Below are 21,113 nucleotides of genomic sequence, written 5' to 3' on the forward strand. Positions count from 1 at the left end.
ATCACGAGGGCAAGATGCTTCAAACATTCGTCAAACGAGGAACCAAAAACAGAGAAATCATCCATAAAGATCTCGAGAAAACTATCTATCATGTCAGAAAAAATGCTCATCATGCAACGCTGAAAAGTAGCAGGTGCATTACACAACCCGAAGGGCATACGTCTATAAGCAAACGTCCCAAATGGACACGTGAATGTAGTTTTTTCCTGATCTTCCGGAGCAATGTGAATTTGGTTATAACCGGAAAAGCCATCTAGAAAACAGTAGTGACTGTGTCCAGACACACGTTCTAGCATTTGGTCAATGAAAGGGAGCGGGAAGTGATCCTTCCTTGTTACTGTGTTCAACTTCCTGTAGTCGATGCATACTCGCCATCCTGTGGTTGTACGAGTAGGGACTAATTCATTCTTGTCGTTCTGAAACAGTAATGCCTGACTTCTTAGGCACAACTTGAATGGGACTAACCCATTTGCTATCGGGAATTGGGTATATGATACCCGCATCAAGTAGTTTCAGGATCTCTCCTTTGACTACATCTCTCATGTTAGGATTAAGTCTCCTTTGCATTTCCCTCGATGGTTTGGCATTCTCTTCAAGGTTAATGTGGTGCATGCAAATGGTGGGACTAATTCCTTTGAGATCTGAGATGGTCCATCCTAAGGCCTCTTTGTGTTCCTTAAGTACTTCTAAAAGCTTACTTTCCTGTTCCGTGTCTAAACATGATGAAATAATGACAGGTAAAGTATCAGAAGAACCTAGGAATGCGTACTTCAACGTACTAGGCAATGTTTTCAATTCAAGCTTGGGTGGCTCAACAATGGATGGAATAAGCTTGGAATCAGAGAGTAGGGGTGGTTCCACTTCATATTTCCTTTCAGTGACGTCCATTTGAGGTACAGATTCGAGCAGAGATAGGACGTCACTACAGTATGCATCATCATAGGAATCAGGGTTAAAGTTCTCCATACATGCTTGAAAGGGGTCGACGGATAGAATGTTAGTCAACGAATCTTGCATTAATCCTTCAATCATATTAACTTCATGCACATCATCATCATCAAGATTCACAGGTTGTTGACTAATATCGAACACATTCAATTCTACCGTCATGTTACCAAAAGACAGTTTTAACACTCCATTCCGACATTAATGATCGCGTTGGACGTAGCCAAGAAAGGACGTCCTAAGATGACAGGAATGTGACAGTCTGGGTTTTGTACAGGTTGAGTGTCTAAGACAATGAAGTCTACGGGAAAATAGAATTTGTCAACCTTGATCAAAACATCTTCGACCACTCCACGAGGAATCTTGACAGATCGGTCTGCCAGTTGTAGAGTGATAGATGTTGGTTTCAACTCCCCAAGACCTAACTGCTCATAAACAGAATATGGCAGTAGGTTAACACTTGCACCTAGGTCTAATAACGCTTTATTGACCGTGTGTTCTCCTATAGTGCAAGAAATTGTTGGACATCCTGGATCCCTAAACTTGGGTGGAGTTTTGTTCAGAATGATGGAACTCACCTGCTCAGCTAAGAAAGCACGTTTTTGCACATTGAGCTTGCGCTTTTGAGTACACAAGTCTTTGAGGAATTTGGCATAAGCAGGGATTTGCTTGATTGCTTCAAGAAAAGGAATGTTGATGTTGACTCTCTTGAACAGATCTAACATCTCATTGTAATGGGTACTTTTCTGTTGATAGATCAATCTTTGAGGAAATGGGGCAACAGGAAGATGAGTTGGCAAAGGGACATTCACAGCAGTAGAATTGTCAGATTTTCCAACTTGCTCAGATTCTTTGGTTTTCTGGGGTTGTGGAGACAGCGTGGAATTTGTATCAGATTCATTAGGTTCGCCCACGTTGTTCTCGATGACTTTACCACTTCGGAGGGTGGTAATGGCATGGATTTGATCAGGTGAGGTTTCAGTGCAGGATGTTGTGCCTGTTTGAAATATCCTCTTTGGATTTTGTTGGGGTTGGCTCGGAAGTTTACCCTTTTCTCTCTCACATATTTGATCCATCTTTTGATCTAGATTTTTCTGACTTTGCATCAAACTCTGGAACATTTCCTCTAGGGTGGATAATCTCTTGTCGGTATTGTGTTGAGGATATGATTGTTGTTGAGAGTTTGATTGTTGTTGAGGGTTTCTCGGGTGTTGATAACCTTGATTGTTCTGATATCCCTGATTGTTTTGATAGCTCTGATTGGGTTGAGATGGTCCTCCTGAGTGGGTCCTTTTGACCATGAAAAGTTAGGGTGGTTTCTCCATCCTGGATTGTAGGTCTGTGAATAAGGGTTATGCTCTGGTTTTTGAAACATGGCATGTGCCTGTTCAAGCCTAGACTCCTGGACTGCAAGCAAATCTGGACAATTTTGGAATTGATGGTTGGGGTCGTTACAAGCAGCACAAACAGACGAAGCGACATGTTCTCGGAGAGTAGTGGTGGAAGGTTTTGAATTTTTATGTAGTTCTAACTCTTCTAATCTCCTAACTATTGATGCCATGTTTGCTTCCCTCAAAATCCGCTTCAATCCTAAAAGCCTTTGCTTCGGATGTAGTCTTTCTGGTTTCACGGATGGATTCCCACTGTTGCGTCTTTTCAGCTACTTCAATCAAGAAGTCCCAAGACGCGTCAGCAGTTTTATCTACGAATAGACCATTACACATCGACTCAACCGTTGTTCGGGTGGACACATCTAGACCTTCATACAAAATTTGCACAAGTCTCCATTTTTCAAAACCATGATGGGGACATTGGAGCAATAATTCATTGAATCTCTCCAGGTATCTAGCTAAGGTCTCACCTTCTAATTGCACAAAGCTATTCAGACTTTGACGAATTGTCGCAGTCTTGTGGTTCGGGAAAAACTTTTTGAAAAACTCCTTTATGAGGTCATCCCATGTCATGATGGATTGAGGCTGTAAAGCATAGAGCCAGGCCTTTGCCTTATCTTTCAGGGAGAAAGGAAAAAGCCTTAACTTCAGGGTTTCGTCGGACATTTGAGTGAAACGCAGAGTTCCACAAATTTCCTCGAATTCTCTCACGTGGTGGTACGGGTTTTCATTCTCAACACCTCTAAAAATAGGAAGCATCTGTATTGTGCTTGATTTCAGCTCATAATGGCCATTAGCCTCGGGCAGCAAAATACAAGAAGGTTGACTGGCTCTAGTTGGGTACATATAATCCTTGAGGGTACGGGGTTCTCCCATTGTTTCTGGTTGATCTGGACTGTCTCCCTCAGAACTTAGAATTTCGATAGGTTCGTCTGGGTTAATTCTAACAAGTCTGTTTGTCTGGTCTCTGTAGGTCACAATCATGTCCTAGTAGGTACCTTAACTAACATGTTGGTCAGACAGAGCAATCGGAAACAATTTAGCCCACAAGGGTTATGAAGATTTTGGTTTTGAATGGGTGTTGGACTAACAAGGGATTTTTTTTTATTTTTTTTTTTTTGGTTTAAAATTGGGCTTTGAAATTTTTTTTTTGAACTTAACCTAGCATAAATTAGCACAACTCATAAAAGAAAAATAAAAAAAACAATAATAATAATTAAAACAAACCCATAAAAGAAAAAAGAAAAATAAAGAAAAACAACAAAAAAAACAAAAAAAAAATAATTACAGTCCCAAATATAAATAAAAGAAAAAGAAAATAAAAATTATTACAATCCCAAATAAATAATTAAATTAATTATTACAAGCCCGAATTTGAATTTAAATGAGGCCCAAGTGGGTTAACTCATGGGTTAGGCTTACTTGGTTTTTGGAGGGAAGCCCAAAAATAGGCTTTTAGTCCCCTTTTAGTTGCACAGCCCAGTTGGGCTTTATGATCGTCCTAAGCAGCTCACGTCCAAGCCCAGCAGCAACAGGTGGAGCAGAGCCCAGCAGAATCTGCAGCGAAGCCCATGAGCAGAAGTTGCAAGCCCAGCGAGATTGAGGTTACTAAGCCCAGCTCAGTTGGTTCAAGCCCAGCTCAGTTGGTTCAGAGCCCAGCAGCAGAGGGTGCACAAGCCCAGTTGACAGCTTCAGTTGGCAGCAGCAGGCTTTGGCTTGGCAGCAGCAGCACAGCACAGCTTGGCAGCAGCAACAGCAGCAGCAGCAACAGCAGCAGCAGGCTTTGGCAAAGAAGGCACCAGCAGCAGCAGCACAGCCAAGGTGGTACCTGCAATGATCACAGAGTGCAAAGATAGTCAGGCCAACCCTGCAAAGATAGTCAGGCAAGTATGCAATGATCTGCTGCAATGTTTGCAAGCAGAGGGTTGCAATGATAGTGAAGCAGGCCTGCAATGATTGCAAGGCAGAGATGCTAATGGAACTCAGCAGTGGCAACACCACTCCCCGGCAGCGGCGCCAAAAACTTGGTGTGACAAGCAAAGACACACAAAAGCTTGCAAGTATACAAGGCCAAGTTATGATATAGAAGGTAAGCAGGGGGTCAGTCCACAGGGAGTGGGAGCATACAAGAGAAACCTAAGCTAACAATGGTGACAATGCACTATGGCAGTGAGCAAAGCAAGGTAAATGGCATGAACCAAGGATGCAAGGTAAAGCAGCAAAGAAACAGCTAAGAAAACAGCAAGGTAAATCAGCAAAGAACCAAGGCTTGGAAGCCAAGGGCAAGGTGAGGATTGTGCACTGATTTCAGTGCACAGAAGGCTTCAAAGTGCAAGAAAAAAAAGGCAAGAAAATAAACTGAATTGAAAGCACACAGAACTGAAAATGTAAGTGACTGAGAAGGATTGGTGGTTAAGCCAAGGCTTAGGATCCACCTTGTGTCCTAATCAAATGACATGTTTCTAGGTTGAGTTTGATCCTATGCATACATCTAGAAATAGAAGAATACTAAATTGCTCAATAGTCTGCCCCTAGCATTGGCTGTCTTTTGACAGCACAGCCAATCACAGGCACTATGTGCATTGGTATCTCCCATTTGCTCAAGCAAAACAGAGCATGGAAGTAACTATCCTAGCTTCTAGTCACTTGACAGTGCACAAGGCTTCAGCTGAGCCTTGGCCTGATGCTGTTTAGCTCATGCTAACCATGAGTATAACTAAAGCATTCATACAACAAACTGAATTCAAATCCAACAGATAAACAGGATACACACATACACACTATCAACTGTTGCTAAGACAGAAATTGAAAAAAATGAGAATTGATTCAATAAATTGTTCACTGGCTAGCCCAGAGATAGTTTATAACACAACCCAACAGTACATATTTATACCCACAGATTAAAATTAGGGTTCTTCCCCCTTTTCCCAAAAATCAGAAATTAGGGTTACCTAATTTGTTGAAAATTGAGCCTTGAAATCGAGCACCCATGCTTTGAATCGTCCTTATGCTCCCTCCTGAATCTTCTGCTACCATTAATTTCCCTAAATCGAGATGTTTTATCAACCTCACCTAGGACAGTTGGTGAGAGAGGATAAAACAGCTAGGTTTAGGGGGATTGTTTGGGGGTTTGTTCTGTCGGGTGATGGTGGAGGTTATGGTGATGGTTGAATGATTTGGGGAAAGGATGGTGGAGTGATTTGGGGGAGAAGATGGTGGAGTGATTTGGGGGAAGGGTCACTGTTGCAGGAGAGGGGAAGAAGAAGAAAGAAAGAGGAGAAGAATGGGTCGATAGTTTAGGGTATAGGTATAGGTTGCTAGGGTGTTGAGCAGGTGTAGAGGATTTTGATGTTTCGCGAAGCTGGACCGATGGATGGGAAGATGGCAGAACAATCTGACGGCGAGATGGAGTGAAGCTTGTAGCGACCGCTGGATTATATAATACAACAAAATCAACGACGCCAGATGGAGTTAGGTGTTGTAGTGTTAGGCGGAGATATCAAACTTCGATGTACAGCAAGGGAGCGACCGTCGGATGCTTCTGAGAACTGATCTGACGGCTGAAGACGCAAGCGGGTATGGATTTGGGTTTTAGGCTTTTGGGTATAGAATATGGGTTTGGGAAATGAGTTTGGGCTTGGAAAACCTTGAGCCCACTTCTTCTTTAAGAACAACTTTCTTCTTCTTGAGCCCATTTCCAGCTTTTTGGACGTGCGCTCCATTCTTTGCGGCCTCCTTGCGTAATTTCTCCCGGCTTTTCACCACTTTTCTGCTCTTTTTGCTCCGCAACTCATCCAATCTTTATTTATTACCTAAAAATGCAAAAATTAAGTAAGAAAAATATTTATTCTTGAAAACAATGAAAATACAGAATATGGGATAAAATGTAGAATTAATGCATAAAAGATGAGTTAAAATGCCAACAAAAAGGGGTAAATATATACATTATTTGGCACTCATCATTGTGTTGCGCACAGATGCAGGAAGCTGTGAAGAAATCAAATGAAGCTTCTCAAATGGAGTTTTGAGTCCAGAAGTTGGGGAGTGCATGGCCATATGTGAAGCTCTAACATGGGCAAAGGATAAGAAAATTTTCAAGATTCATATAGAAGCTGATGCACAACTAGTTATTCAGTCCATTACAGATGACGCTCTTCTCATACAGTGGGAGAATAGAAACATCTTAAGAGAAATAAAAAAATTAAGTTTAAGTTTTCAGCATTGTGAATTTACTTATGTTAGTAGGAGAGATAATCAGGTTGCAGATGTAGTTTCTAAATCTGTTAGAAGCACTGCTATTAGCATCAACCTCTCTAATAAATTTCCTTCTGATTTTTGTAGTCTCCTAGCAAGAGACAATCACTCTCAAATCAATTAATACAAGCATTTTCTTTATAAAAAAAAAGACTGAAATTACATGGGGTACGTAATACCCATCTATTATGATAAAACTTATAGACCCCAGAATTGCATGTTCCCATATTGTTGTTGTGAGCCTCCCTATGCAGTCACCCGCCACTTGATTTCTTTCTATGTATACGTGTCTAATAGAGTATTGTTGGGTTTGGGTGAGCCTTTGTTTAATCTCTGCAACTAGATTGGATATATATCATGGGGCATCGGTGTCTGAGGTTAGAAATCTCACTAAATTTTCCGAATTAGTTTTCAATTTAACTTTTGGCCATCCTCGTTCCGTTGCCGTTTTAGAAAGATGTGCATGGCCCAAGTTTCCGCTACAAGTGCTGTGGTGATGCCTAGCGGTTGTGATGTTGGTAGGATTGTGTTTTTTTCCACGTCTCGACTTATAATACCTACTCCCGCTATTCCAGGGTATCCCCTGCTGCCCCGTCCGTGTTGATTTTGATCCAATCTGACTGGGGCTTGAGCCATCCCACAAAGGTGAGGGAAGTTGTTATTGTTATTCGTGCAAGGTTTGCATATGTGGGAGGTGGTTCTGGTCCATGAATATTCCTGTTGGAGTTTGATGGCCATTTGCATTACACTTGTCGGGTTAGGTTGTTGTTGGCGATACATCATATCGTTTCTGTTTATCCATAAAGACCAAAATAAGAAGCAAAAAATTGTGGTGATCGGTGTAGGCACTTTAGTTATAAATAGTTGGGATATAGTCGTTTGATGGGGGCAATGAAGTGGGTATGCCATGGTCGGCGTTTTGGTGGTTTGTGAGGTTGGGTTAGCAAGAGGTTCCAAAAATCTATAATTATTTGACGTTGAAGCAAAATGTGAGTGGACGTTTCAAGATTAGAACTGCATTGAGGGCATAGGTTATAGTTGGTGAGTTAGATACGGTTAAGAATGTTGAGGGTTGACAAACTCTCATTAATTGCTTTCCACAGAAAAAACTGTACTTTTGGGAGACATGATGTACTGATACAAGATTTGTGTTATGATACGATAGGAGGCCGAGACGGCAGCCGAGTAAGCAACAAAATATTTTGTCTAAATTGTTTGTATTCAGTATGTTTCATGTTTTTTTATATTTTTTATCGTTCATTTTGATTGTTTTGCAAAGATGCGGAAATGTAATATTTTGGTTGCAGGTAGAACACCCACGCATTTAGGAGCGGATAATGCTGCACTGAACGACTCGACCAGAGGCTTTCGGGTGAAGGTATATGCTAGACTACATCTTTCTTTGCCCTGAACGATGTTTGCATACTTATGAAACTTTGGATTTCGTATTCACGCTCTAGTGCATAATCACCATTTATACACTGACGTTATTTGGAAATACTTAAAACAGCATGTAGCTTGTGTAGTTAGGGGATATTGGATATTGTAAGTTAAGTCAAGTCAACTAATGTTGACTTGACCTTATTCTGTCATTAACTGTATGTGTGTGAAAGACCTGTGTCTCTTGCATTGTGTATTGGTCATTTCCTATTTAAGGCATATGATTGTGTCTGTAAGAGTTGACGATTTATGTAATAACACTACAAAGTTTCTCATGGTATCTTTGGGTCTTATCCAGAGGACCTGCTTTTTGTATTTCTGCTACACAATCTTTTCCAATAATATTTTCAGGCAGTGTGTGAATTCCTTAATAATATTTTCTCAATAATATTTTGATTCACTTCAATAATCCTTTTATCAGTAATCTTTTTCAGATTCAGAATTTTTTTTTTAGGGTTCTTCATAATCCATCAATAATTTTGATCTACAATTTGTTCATGTCCGCTTCTAATCCTCTGATTGCATACACAAGACGGAAGAATATGGCTGCTAATGATGGTAATTTTACTATTCCTTTTACAAATATTGGTAATTTTGTCTCAAAAAATTGGATTCTTCAAATTTTCTTATATGGCGAGATCAGTTCGAGTCGATTCTGTATTCTGCTTCTTTATTTGGGTATGTGAATGGCGATGAGGTAGAACCTGCTAAACAGATCTTGGTTAATGGATATCTTACTTCAAATCCAAGGTGGGTCTCCTGGAAGAAAGATGATTCTTTTGTAATGAGCTGTTTAAAAGCAACTTTCATACCTTCGGTTTCTGCTGATATATTGGGTTTATCAACTGCTAGACATATTTGGTCTTATTTAGAAGTGAGCTTCAAGAATCAATTCATGGCTCGTAAAAGTTTGCTCAGAAATCAATTATATAGTTGCAAGAAAGGTAATGCTTCTGTTCAATATTATCTTCAAAATATTAAACGTATTGCTGGTTCTTTAGCTGCTATTGGTGAAAAGGTGTGTGAGTCAGATTTGATAATGTATGTGTTAAATGGTTTAGGAAGAGATTATGATAATTTTGTGATTCCTGCACAAAATAGAGAAGTTCCTTTTACCTTTGCTTAGATTAAACCACGGTTATTAAGTCATGAGCAATGGCTTACTGAACAACATCAAGTTACCAGTTCAGCTTTTGATGTTCAACATCCTTCTGGTTTTTATTCAAGAAATAATACTAATAATAACAATGCTGGTAATGGTTATGGGAGAGGAAAGAATAAAGCTCCAGGGGGTAGTAATTTCAACAATAATAATACTAATACCAACAAGAACAATAACAATTCAAATTGGAACAATAATAATTCAAATTGTAATTCTTCTGGGACTGCAAATGGAAGGAGAGATTACTCTCAGGTGGAATGTCAGATTTTCCGAAAAAGGGGTCATTATGCTAGCATGTGCCATTTTAGATACTATCCACCACCATCCTCTTCAACTAATGGTTCTGAAAATGTGGCTCAGCAGCAACAGTTTCAACCACAACATGGTTTTTCTGCTATGGAAGATGTGCATTTTTCAAATCATTTTGTTCCTTATACGTCTGAATCTCCACAGTGGATAGCTGACTCAGGGGCTACATCACATATGACTGGCAATGACGGTTTACTTCAACATTCTACTTCTTATAAAGGTAAAGATTCAGTTCAATTTGGCAAAGGTAAGTGTCTTGTTATTTCTTCTACTGGAAAATCAACTATTTCAACACCTAAAACTAGTTTCAGGATAAACAATGTTTTGTTAGTACCAGATATGAAACATAACTTGTTATCTGTTGCTAGGTTTACTAGAGAGAATCATTGCTACTTTAAATTGTTTCCTTATGGTTATGAAATTAGAGATTTGGGTACTCATGTCTTGCTTGCTCATGGTAATGTAGTTAAAAATTTGTATCCTTTAAATCATTCGGTTTTATTTCCATCTAAACAATTTGTCTTGTCTGCCTCTTTGTATGCTCCTTCTCAAGTTTGGCATGATAGACTAGGTCATCCCTCAAATCTTATTATTCAAAAACTACATTCTTCAAAACAGATTCTTTTGTCAACTTCTCCTTCTTCATCTTTATGTCATCCTTGTCAACTTGCTAAAAGCAAGAAATTGCCTTTTGTTTTGTCTCCTTCTCATGAAAATAAGCCTTTATCTCTTGTACATTGTGATGTATGGGGTGCAACTGTTTCCTCTTTGAAAGGTTATGGATACTACATTGTTTTTATTGATGATTTTAGTAAGTTCAATTGGATATATCAAATGGAACTTAAGTCTGATGCTTCTCAGTGTTTTGCTCATTTTAAACAACATACTGAGAATCAGTTTTTTCTACAAAAATTATTTCTTTTCAAGTAGATGGTGCTTCTGAACTTGTCCAAGGACCTTTTAAATCTATTATTGAACACAGTGGTATTAAACTTCGTATTTCTTTTCCTAAAATACCAGAGCAAAATAGTCTAGCTGAAAGAAAGCATAGACACATTACTGAAATGGGTAATGCCTTGTTGTTCAATGCTTCTTGTCCTAAAGAGTTTTGGTATGATGCCTTTTTAACTGCTTCTTATTTAATCAATAGAACTCCTACAAAAGTCTTAAATTTTAAATCTCCTTTTGAAGTTCTTTTTGGAATCAGTCCAGATTATTCTTTTCTTAAAATTTTTGGCACTATTTGTTATCCTCATCTAGCTTATGCAAGAGCTGATAAACTATCTCCTAAAACTGTCAAATGTATTTTTTGGGTTATAGCTATACGTAAAGGGTATAAATGTTACAATCCAATATCTAAAAAGTCTTATACTTCAAGAAATGTGGTTTTTGATGAAACTCAATTTTATTTTTCTAGTTCTTCATCTGTGAGTGATGATAATGATTCTATTTCTTATGCTCATAATTCTTTACCTTCTCAGATTCCTCCTCTTCTTGATTCTTCTTCTACAACCACTATGGTTACTAGGTCTCAGAGAGGAATTTTAAAACCTAAACTTTCTCCGGATTATGTTGCTCATTTTTCTTCCAAATATCCTATTTCTTCTGCCTTTACTTCCTTGTTAAATACTTTATCTGAGCCCAAAACTTTTAGGCAGGCTATGAGTATCCCTGACTGGCAAGTCTCTATGAAAGATGAATATGCAGCCTTAAGAAATAACGACACTTGGGATTATGTAGCTCCAGAGACATATATGAATATTTTGGGATGTAAATGGGTGTATAAAATAAAAACCAGATGGAACAGTTGATAGGTTCAAATCAAGATTGGTTGCCAAGGGTTATGATCAACAAGATGGAATAGATTTTAATGAGACTTTTAGTCCAGTGGTTAAGGCTACAACTGTAAGAGTAGTTCTATGTATGGCTTTATCTTTTGATTGGCAAGTAAGGCAGTTAGATGTGAGTAATGCTTTTTTACATGGGTTCTTAAATGAAGATGTTTATATGACACAACCTCAATGCTTTATCAATCCAGATTATCCCTCTCATTTTGTTTGTAAACTAAAGAAGAGTTTATATGGATTGAAACAAGCACCTAGAGCTTGGTTCCATAGGTTTAGTACCTTTTTGATCTCATATGGTTTTAAGAAGACAATTTCAGATAATTATATGTTTGTATACTTCTCTCACCAAGGTATACTTATTTTGTTGTTGTATGTTGATGACATTTTGTTAACTGGCAGTTCTTCAGTACTGATTGAAAGTTTAATTACTTCTCATATAAATGAATTTGCTATGAAGGAGTTAGGAGATTTAGGTTATTTTCTGGGTATTGAAGTTGTTAGGAGTTCTGATTCTATTGTTTTAACTCGGAATAAATATACTTTGGAATTATTTTCTAAGTCAAAAATGCTTGACAGCAAACCTTGTGATACACCAGTTGCAAAAGGAGCAAGGGTGTCTTTACATGATGGTACTAAATTGGGTGATGTTAGTGAATACAGGACAGTTGTAGGTAGTGTACAATATTTGACTTTTACTAGGCCAGATATCTGTTTTGCAGTTAACTATGTGTCACAATTTATGCATTTCCCAACAGATGTTCATCTTCAATTGGTTAAGAGAATACTCAGATATTTAAAGGGTACAATGGGTCTAGGAATTACTCTGAAGAAAGGAAATTTACAATGTTTGAAAGCTTATACAGACTCTGACTGGGATGGTTGTCCTGATACTAGAAGGTCAACTTCAGGGTATGCAGTATTTTTGGGTGATAATTTAGTTTCCTGGTCTTCTAAGAAACAACCAACTGTTTCTAAGTCCTCAGTTGAGGTTGAGTATAAGTGTGTGTTTGTGGCTTCTGCTGAATTGAAATGGCTAGTAGATTTGTTGTCTGAGTTACATGTTTCAGTCACTCTTCCTACTTTATCACAGTGCTATGGCCTTAGCATCTAATCCTGTTTTTCATGCCAGGACAAAGCACATAGAGATTCAGTATCATACTATAAGGGAGCTGGTTGAGCAGGGTTTCTTACAACTTCAGCACATTGCTAGTGAAGCTCAGATTGCTGACATCTTTACCAAAGGGCTTTGTTTTCCTACTTTTTCAAGATTGTTACATTCTCTTATGCATACTCCTCTGCAGAATACTTCTTCTATGCATACTCAGTTGCAGGATACTCACTTGAAGCATACTTCTTCTACGCATAATCAGTTGGAGGATATTCAGTTGCAGGATACTTCTTTTAGCCTTACAGAGTTATAGTTTACTTAACATTTCTCAAGCTGATTGTGTATGTTCTTATCAGTTTGAGGGGGTGTATTGGATATTGTAAGTTAAGTCAGACCTTATTCTGTCATTAACTGTAAGTGTGTGAAAAACCTGTGTGTCTTGTATTGTGTATTGGTCATTGCCTATTTAAGACATATGATTGTGTCTGTAAGAGTTGACGATTTATGTAATAACACTACAAAGTTTCTTAGGGATTCAGGTGTTCGAAAAAGTTGTATTGTTATTCGTTTTGTCCGTGGACAGTTTGACCATCTAAGATAAAAAAACCAGTTCATTCTGTTCAAGTTACTAGAATACTTAATATGTAAAGGGTTGTGTATTTTTATGTACGAGGAGATCTTTATATTCCAGTATTTGCAGTTACTTCCGCATAATCTATACCGGGTTTTAGGTGACTGTTACAGCTTCGTTTTTATCTCAAACTTTGGTTTTGCAAGATGTTACTACTGTCAAGTTTGGAACATGGGACATTGCTGGCCAAGAGAGGTGCATGGATGACTTAAAGGTGTAGCAATGACATTGGTTTTAAATTAGCTACTCAAAATGAACACTATCATTTTTAGCTACTTTAACTGCTTAAATTAATTTCTATTACTCTAAACCTGACTTACTCGTGGAAAGTTTGAACCATAATGCGGATGCATGAGTTGGACAATATAAAGGTGGATCATGAGTTAGGCGTAACGCAAAGGGCAATTTGAAGACACGTTGTTCGTGGAATATGGATATGACAACCTGGTTATTCATGGCAAGGTTGCAAGTGATCCTTGACGACATGATTAGATCCAAGCGAGTTTCAAAGAGGGAGTCATAAATGGACTCTTATTGAAATGAAATTCTCCTAGGCTACCCATGCATTTCCACTTTCGCAATTATTATCGAAACTTGAGTACGAACACATTACTTGTGCTCTCTTTGTATCTATTCGGCACGGGCCATGATGTTGGTTCATTTTTAATATATCGTATAATTTTTGTCCCGAATACTTATCAACTTCTTATGATTTAATATGGGTTTGTCATAAAAATAGTCGGGATTTTCCTCTCTTTTTTCTTTTGTTTTTTTCCTTTAATATTTTACCGCCGGAGATTTGCTCAAACGAAAGAAATATAATCTTAACTTCCAGACACTTTTTTATTTAGGTTCATTGCTTATAATGAGATAATGCTCTACATGAACATGGAATTTTAAATATTTTTTGGAAATATGTCGTCAGCAGCGCTCATCTCAGTGAAATAAACTAATCAATATCGTCCATATAAGTCTCCCCATGCTCCTATTTCGCTCCAGCTGACTCATCTATCATGGTCATGTTGTCGATCCTCCAAATAGGCAGAGAATAATATTTTCTTTGCATCGAGCGAATGATACAAACTCTCCAATGTGATGATTTTCCTGTAATTTTTCAACACCCATTAGATGACAATGTTTAAAATGTGTACCAATTACCTTTTCGAAGGGATTGTATATATGCAAACCTCTGCCATTAAATCTTCAACAAAGTATTGTGCCAAGCAGTTCGTCTGAACGAAGGCTTTGGTAACTTCAAAAGTTTTGTACATTTTGTCACTTCCATATGTTCCTACCTTCACTTGGAATACAATCTGGCGACACATTACCTCATAAGAACGTTGAACACATATTGTACTCCTTGATACTATTTCAAATTTATAGGTTGTCAATATATCCTTTACCAAAAGTTGACATCTTCTACGTTGAATATTTATAAAAAAAATTATGGTATTGTGGATCGTTGCTTTCTAAGATTGTAGTTTTCAAAATTGGCTTCTTCAAGTCCCACGGATTTCTAAGTTTATATATCATGTTTGTTTTTAACATTTTAGTTAGCCATATTATGTTTGTTACTAACTTTAAACTTGATGTCATCTTCTACTGTGAACTTTATGTGAATTCAGAATCGAAATAGTTATACCTCTTTCATTCGTATCAAGTAATCCGTCGTATATCCCAACAATTCTTTTACAATAATTCCTTTCTTTTGCCGTTTCCGGACCATAGGTAGCCATTATTATCAAACGCAATCTGTCTAATTTTTGTTGATGTTATGTATTTGCAATGTTCATTTTTCTTAAATAAATAGATTGCGGAAAAACTAAAAAAAAGAAAAGAACATAAGTCTTATATCGGGTCTAAATAACTATATCCAAAATACTTCGGACACTGCTTCTGGTGCCTTGTTTCCTAAAATTCATCGTTGCATTCTAGACAGTACATGCAACACCAATCATTTGCGAAGTGAGATATTTACGCAAGTGTGGCCAATGCATCCCTTACCTGTAATAATAATAGCAACACTTCAATTTTTTTCAAGGCGTCCAGTTGTAAATGGTATGAATATAATATATTTGAATTGTACCTCAATCTTAGATATCACCTTCTTCTCACATAACATAGCAATTGAGGAAGCACAAATCTTGACCACTCTTTACATAGGCATAGTTAGCCAAACTATGTTTTGAAATTGTATTACGTGGAAATTATTATTAATCCATATTTTAGTCGGCTCCTATCGAAGCCGATCTAATCAGTCCTATAGAAAGTTAATCTTAGATTTTTGACCTTATTTCTTGACCAAATTATTGAAGTATTCTCAGTCATGTTCTTCTTTGTGTGATCTACCCATCTGTATCTACTCTACCTTCTGAAAAAGAGGGGGTCTAACAACACCACCCAATATTTCGCTTAACAATCTGTATGGACAAACTCGAATATATTTTTAAGAGAATCAACGAGACTCAATCAATTAAAAGTATATCAACGAGTTTATATCTCTCTTTCTTGATTTGATTTCCTCAAACAGAAACTGCGAGTACTAATCAAATACAAGGAATAACTTGGATGGTACCAAAGACCAATATACAAGGATCAATCAATGACAATCAACAACCAAATGTTGGATTACTCTAATTGATGATCTAACGCACAACCTGTATTATTTCAATTATAAAGATAAAACAATATAATGTGGAAACTGAAATAACACAGACACCAGAAATTTTGTTAACGAGGAAACCGTAAATGCAGAAAAACCCCGGGACCTAGTCCAGATTGAGCACACACTGTATTAAGACGCTACAGACACTAGCCTATTCCAAGCTAACTTCGGACTGGACTGTAGTTGAACCCCAATCAGTCTCCCGTTGATCCAAGGTACAGTTGTACTCCCTACGCCTCTGATACCAGCATGATACTGCACACTTGATTCCCTTAGCTGATCTCACCCACAACTAAGAGTTTCTACGACCCAAAATCGCAGGCTTTAACAATAAAGAAATTTGTCTCACACAGACAAGTCTATCAAAGGATCAATCTGTCTCTCATAGAAAAACCCAAAAGTTTTTGTTTTGTCTTTTGATAATAATCAAGGTGAACAAGAACCAATTGATAATCCGGTCTTATATTCCCGAAGAACAGCCTAGATAAATCAATCACCTCACAACAATCTTAATCGTATGGTAGCGAAATAATATATTGTGGGATCACAAACAATGAGACGAAGATGTTTGTGACTCCTTTTATATCTTGCCTATCAGAGATATTAATCTCAATCCAATCAATCTGATTGTACTCGTACGATAGAAGATGCAAGATCAGATCACACAACTACGATAAAAGTAGTATCGGTCTGGCTTCACAATCCCAATGAAGTCTTTAAGTCGTTAACCTGGTTTTAGAAGAAGAAAACCAAAGGTTAAAGGAGAAACGACTATAGCACGCAAACTAGTATCACACGTGAGGTGTGGGGATTAGTTTTGCAGAGTTGCTAGACGTCCTCTTATATAGTCTTTCAAATCAGGGTTTCTCCTTGGTACAAAACAAACAATATCCACCGTTAGATGAAAACCTGATTTAGATTCAAGCTAATATTTATCAATCGTTAGATCGAAAACTTAGCTTGTTATACACAAATGAAATGTACGCTTCTAGGTTTGTTAACCGTTCCTAGCTATAGTAGAATAGAAATCAAGACTTATAGTTTTGATCACTAACATTGACAAACATGCTTGAGATAGCAACGCATGCGAGTTAGACCGAGCAATGCTCTAACACCTTCTAACCCAGTGAATGGAACCTATACATATTGATCCATAATTTGATAATGTTGATTTGTAATCAAGAGGTCGCATGATTTGAGAATATAAAATATAAAAAATATTCTATAAACACCGGAGGCGAAATTTAGATTTATGGTTTAGAGTTTTTTATGATGATTTTGATGAACAAACATAATTTTCAAACAAATATTTTAGAATGCAAATATATTTTCCCGGTCAATAAAGTTTTATATCGGGAATTGAGTGAAAGTTGTTGTCTTTGTAGGTAGTTGTCGCGAAACAACTCGACATTGATGGTCTTTCAGGAAAAAAATGTAATAGTACTTGAGAGAGCGATAATGTTCTCTTACGCGGGTATACCAATTGCCTTTATATAATACGGATACCGTTTCGGTGATCCAACAGTCATGATCATATTATCTTATACGTTCCAGTATCATCCTCGAAATATTTGTTTTTTGTCCTTATCAATGATGATAAAAACAACCAATTACATCTTTCACAATGCAATGTTGCATGTGTTGTGAATATTTTTTTTAATCGGTCAATAAAACTCACTAAAAAGCAAACACTATTATTATCCACTACTATTACCAACACCCACCACCATAAAAACCATCCATCGCCACTATTTCTTCCACCAATAGTAATGTTACCGCCTCCACCATTCACAAACACCTGCCACCGTTTATACTAACCCAAGAGTGTGCACTTTCTCCAGATTTCTATGCTAATTCCACCAAGGCTTTAACTTCCTCCAGATGCTCGAATGATGGAGTATCTTCTATTTCTTCTGAATCGGAGCTTTCTTCAATCGAAGGCATTAGAGTTACCTTTCCGGTATGAATCCAAGGTCGTCCGAGAATCATGTCATATCCTGGATCTTCCCGGATTATATAAAACTTGGTCTCGGTGCAGACCGAATTTTTTATGACTTTGAGGGTGATGTGGTCGTATGCATCTCTGAGTGTCCCTTCGTGATCCCTGATTGATATGGGAGCATGTGTAGCTTCTTGTCGAGTAATGTCAGCGGATATGAGAGTTTTCAAAGGAATGATGTTGATGGCAGTGCCAACATCAACAAATTCTCTCTTGAATTCGTTTCCTTTAGCATGCAATGTGGTGAGAAGTTCCTAATCATACGTTTCCTTGTCAGTGGCTGGGGGTTCAGGAGGTACTTCTGGAATCGGTAGACGTTTCCCAGACACTATGTGGTTCATAGAAATGAACATGTCTCCTCTTTGCGCCTTCGACAGATAGAGCGATTCGCAGACATGTTCGATCAATGACTAAACTGCTTCTTTGACTGGTTCTTCAGAGATGGAGAAAGTCCTGACTGGGAGAGGATCTCTGTGTACTCCTTCAGTCCCCAAGTTAAGCTCTCCCGATTCAACCTTTTCCATGAATATGCGTTTTAAGACTCCGCAGTCACTTGTGGGATGATTGACGAACCTGTGGAAACGGCAGTAACGAGGACTTTCCATGTCTTCTTCAGTCGGTTCTTTATTAACATATGGCAATTTGGTAGTACCATCTTGGATCCAAGCATCCAGGAGTTCGATCACGTCTTCAACGGAAATGGGAAAGTCAGGTGCGTCTTGATCAGGAGTCTCCGTGCGCTGGTCAGGGGTTTGTGCATCTTGCTTATCCTTCCTTTGTGCTTTTGAAGGAGCTGAGGTATGCTTGTACTGTGGTTCGTATTTCCGTTTTCTCCCTTCTGTGACAACGTTTTTGGAAGGCTGGAGGTTGTACTTCTTGTTGATCAGACGCCTGCTACTTCGAGCGTCTCGCGGTTCTTCAGCCTTTATCCTTTGGTCCAAAAACATGTTTTTGGACCAGAAACTTTATCCACTAATCCATCCACGTGCGGTTTACACAAGACCAATTTTCAAATATTCCCAACATACCCTTCTGCAACTTAAAGTGAAGAACAGAAAACCAAATCAGTTTCTTTCCTCTTTTTTTCTTCTCAGATCGGTTTCTCTCAATTTCTGGTACTGTTTTTCAATCATCTTCATCTGAGCTTCGAATTAGGTTCTTCTGAGTTTCGAATTAGGTCATCTGAGCTTCGAACCAAGGTATTTATCCTTTCAATCATCCTCTTCTGCTGTTGTTCTAGAAATCTTGATGAATAATTAGGTTTATTCTGATCCGATTTCTATCAGGATAATTGTATATGATGTACATTGTTATGTTTTTATGATTTCGTTTTATGATTTCTGTTTTATGATGATTTACAATGTCAATTCAGTTTCGAAGTAATTTCCGTTCGTTTTTTAAGTAATTTTCGTGATTTTTGTGTGTTTCAATTAGGTATTTGAGCTTCGAATTAGGTTTATCTCAGATTCAAACAAGGTATGATTTCTTTTTATGATTTCTGTTCTGTTTTTTGTAATCTGAGTTTTTTGTATTTTCTACGTTTTTCTGCTGCTGTTCTGTTTAGTTTTCATTAGACAGATCTTGTAGGATGTATTATCAATACGTACTGCATATAGCGTTCTCTTTTTTCATTCTGCAGTAGATGCCAATACATATGAATATGAGTCAGTACATGTCAATACGTCCTGCATATAGCATGCTCTTTTTTCATCCTGCAGTAGATGCCAATACATATCAATATGAGTCAGTACATGTCAATACGTACTTCTTATAGCATGTCAATACAAAGACTCTTTTTTTTTCATCTCAGTACATGTCATTTTTTACAGGGTTAACATGTCTGACGTTGCTCCCAAACCAGACTTCTCCATCTATTCTCATGTATACCATAAGCAATATCATTTTGCATATGAGGTTACATCGTTTTCAACTTTAGAGGATTTGAAATTTTGCATCTGTAATATGTGGAGATGGTTGACTCCATCGACTATTCTGGTTAACTATTTCCAGAATCAAGCGATAGTTCCTATTCTTGCCGATGTAACACTCCAGAGCATCTCTGCATTACATTCTTCAAAGCAATCAACTTTCTTTGATTTGCACGTGGATGTAATTTCAAATGGCGCATCTAAGTGTATGGAAGTTGACAATAATGCAGACTTAGTTGTCAGTGCAAAGAATAGTTATTTGAAAGAAGGTAAAGAAGCCCCAAGAGTGTTTTTTTCAGATGGTTGGGATAAGATTTTTGATGATACAGATCAATTATTCTATGGTGGTGTTGATGCCGTACGTATAGCATGCCAAAAATACTGCATGAGAACTGGATATGAGGTAATTAAGAAGAAGAATGACCTTGAGAGATTCACCGCCGTATGTAGTGTGAAAGGTTGTTCATGGAAGCTTCACGCAACTGCCATTGGTAGTTCTATTGATGTTTTTAAGATAAAGGAATATGTGGGAAGGCACACCTGTGGCGGTGGTTATATGTTGAAGAATCCAAGAGTTACAAAAAAAACTCATGAACAGTCTAATTCATGAGATGATCAGGCACAACCCTCGCATAACACCAGCAGAGATCATAGATTATGTTAAAGTTGGTGGTGGCATTGAAATCCAGTATCACCACGCATATCATGCAATTGAGTTGTCGCATAAACAGATTTTTGGTGATGATGTGAAGTCGTACACTGATCTTGCTTGGTGGGTGAATGCTGTTAGGGAAACAAACCCTGGGTCATTTATTGATTTCGATTTCAATGATGCTACAAAAAGATTCAATAGACTTTTTGTTTGCTTTGGAGCTTGTATAGAGGGATATAAACTATGTCGTCCCATGATTTTCTGTGACTGTACATTTCTCACTGGAACTTTTAATGGAGGTCTCATGGCAGGAACATGTCTTAATGGCAATCAAGGTAACTGGTTCTTTTTTTTTGATATGTAGTGTCTGGTAGTTAGATCACTCATATTGACCTTACTTCACTATCTGACAATGAGTATTGACCATAATACATACTACATACTGACCTTACTAAGTATGAGATAAACCATACTGCATGTGAAAATGTAGTGTCAATCAGTTGCTTAACATGTTATTATGTAGTGTCAGGTTTTCACATATCAACAAAGAGGTAAACCAACTGCATGTCAATATGTAGTGTCAATATTAGTTGCTTAACATAACTAGTAATTCCTTTTTGCAGGATTTTATCCGCTTGCGTTTGCTTTAGTACCTGGTGAAGACAATATCAGCTGGGAATGGTTTTTCAAGAAACTGAAGGAGGCTTTGAATGATGATCGCCCAATCACTTTTATGACTGACCGAGGTGAAGGTTTGGTTAAATATATTCCCAAAGAGTTCC

This window comes from Papaver somniferum, chromosome 3 (genome assembly GCF_003573695.1).
Source record: "Papaver somniferum cultivar HN1 chromosome 3, ASM357369v1, whole genome shotgun sequence".
Classification (NCBI taxonomy): domain Eukaryota; kingdom Viridiplantae; phylum Streptophyta; class Magnoliopsida; order Ranunculales; family Papaveraceae; genus Papaver; species Papaver somniferum.